General features: G+C 40.8%; 1 long non-coding RNA gene across 1 annotated transcript; it reads right to left on the bottom strand.

Moving 5' to 3' along the window:
- Window positions 1-1,506: 1,506 nt before the first annotated feature.
- Window positions 1,507-2,100, bottom strand: LOC128425031 (uncharacterized). Its single transcript, XR_008333081.1, has 3 exons — window positions 1,822-2,100; window positions 1,634-1,687; window positions 1,507-1,533 (listed from the first exon to the last, which is right to left on the bottom strand). It is a non-coding gene; the product is annotated as an uncharacterized LOC128425031 (long non-coding RNA).
- Window positions 2,101-2,352: the final 252 nt, after the last annotated feature.

Below are 2,352 nucleotides of genomic sequence, written 5' to 3'. Positions count from 1 at the left end.
TGCCCTGGGAGCACAAATAAAATGTATCTTTAGACAGTTGTGTTCCTCCAGACTTTATTTAACTTGTTAATTCGTTTTAAGAAGTCAACGAAAAAGCCTAAATATGATTTGAAGTTCCTGAATATGTGGGAAACCATATTTTCTTAGTGTTTTTCATATGGTGGTTTTGTACATTTACTCACCCCTCCTCTGTCTCCCTGTCAAAAACAACAAAGACAGAAGTCATCTTAGAACGACTCAAGCTTAAATTCAAACTTTAATGTGCCGATAAAAAGTTTTAAAGTCACAATGTCTCACCATCTGCTTCCTCAGAGGACTCAGACTCTGACTCTGTGGTTAACAGAAGAGGGACATCAGTAAAAACAAAAAGCCCATACTCTAAATGTACACAATGTACTTTGAGGTACAGTCCTGGGCCCCAGTTCCTTTCTCATCTCAACTGTCCTCTGTTGCCCCCTACAGGCTGATATCTGAACATCTTACCCTCCTGAGCTGCTGCGTCAGAGTTGCCGCCTCCCTCTGCTGGAGGAGGATATCTCAGTTATGAAATGTTGGATATCAGATTTAACAAAAGAGAGATCATATGATGTCTGTTGAAGCCAGATGTTTTTACACACCTGTGTTGTCCTCGTCCGCAAACTCAACACGCTCCTCCTCTGTAGGGAAACATCTCGACAGCTGACTCTGACTTTTAACACACTGGTTTCAGATTTTCACGTGATCGCTAACTTACCAGATTCGTCCTGAGCAGCCTCTGTAAGTTAAAGGTGTGAAAGGTTTGATTACCAAATGAACCCAGATCTGCGTCAGTGGAGGTCAAAGGTCATAAAGTGCATCCCTCTCACCGAGGTAGTGGACGTCCTGACTCTGGTCCTCGGTCACTTGACAGGAAAAGGTCAAAAAGTTATTCTACATATTGTACATAACACAGTGGATTTTGTATTTTTCAATCTCATTGAGATGTTTGATCTTTTTCAAGGGAGACCTGGGAACAGCAGACATTTTACAAACTGCAATAAACACAATGAAACAAGGAGTTTAAACAATAACAAGAATCATGAGAAACATAAGTATCAAAGATTTAAAATCACTCTGGGGAATGTTAAACAGCAGTTTGCAGCTTGTTCCATTTAAAAGGTGCGTGATACCTGAACCCTGAATTATTAGTGTGGATGTAGGGGACATGTAGTGTGATGTAGTATCTGGATCGTGTACTGCAGTATACTGTGTATTCGTCACAGTGTTGCAGACTCACCATTCATCTCAGCCGCCTCGTTCTTCTGAGCTGCCTCAAACTCCATCTGATCTGGAAAGACAAAGAGGTAAAGTGACACATCGACAGTGTGTGTTATAATGAAAGAGATGATTGAGTCAGATAATTCACAGATAAAGTTTAAAATATATTCATGATTCATACCGTCTCCCTGTTTGTCATTAACTCAAAAATCACAGACCTTAATGTAAAATAAATTAAACATTAATTGAAATGGCGCCACTGCCCTTTACCTATTTTCAGCAGCTCAGTTAGTCCATCTGCATGAAAGAAAACACGACATTTGAATTGAATTATATCAGTTCTGACCCGTGCACGTATCATCACTCCTAAATATCTCCTCTTATTGTTGGTTCTCACCGTTATGAGTGGCTGTTTCCTCCTTCACTGCAGATTCCAAAGACGCTGAAAGAGCTGAAATCCATCGTAAACACATCAGTCAGGTTCATTCAAATCTAATTGGGTTTCTTTGTAAATGTATTTTAAATTATAGTGATGTTGTGATTCCCTTGCAAATAATGAACATATTGATGATTTCTTCATCTTACCGCTGTGAAATGCTGCCGCAGTGAGGAAAACAATCACCGGCCCCAGAGATCTCATCTTGGCTGCTGGTCTGTTGGTTGTGGAAAGTTTCGGGTGATGATCCAGTCTCTGGGTTGTGTTGTTGTCACTTCACCAGCTCCTTTATATCTCCAGCCCCATCACATGTTGTGCATGGACAGGCGGCTCTGGTACCATTGTCCCTCCCTACCTGAGAGGACAGCTGGGTGGCACATCAGCACACAGACGTGTCCTTATTCAGGCCGTCAATGACACCCATTGTTGGCCCCTCAGTCACACTGGCTTTTATTTGGGATGCTTCTGTTTGATTAAAGAGAAGGAGAAATAAATGAAAGCAATGTTTACTTCCTTTTCGGGAGTGGAAACGGTGATTTCACTGCACACAATACAAATGCATCCTGATCTCATTCATGTATCTGTCACGAGGCAGAAAACAGTCAGAAAAATCTGAATTTTAGATGATTATTTGAAATTTTATTGAATTTGAACTGAAAAATCAAGAGAACAGGTTGGAT

Source organism: Pleuronectes platessa, chromosome 19, assembly GCF_947347685.1.
Source record: "Pleuronectes platessa chromosome 19, fPlePla1.1, whole genome shotgun sequence".
Lineage (NCBI taxonomy): Eukaryota > Metazoa > Chordata > Actinopteri > Pleuronectiformes > Pleuronectidae > Pleuronectes > Pleuronectes platessa.
The sequence above is the reverse complement of the archived record's forward strand: the minus strand, read 5'-3'. Positions and strand labels throughout refer to the sequence as shown.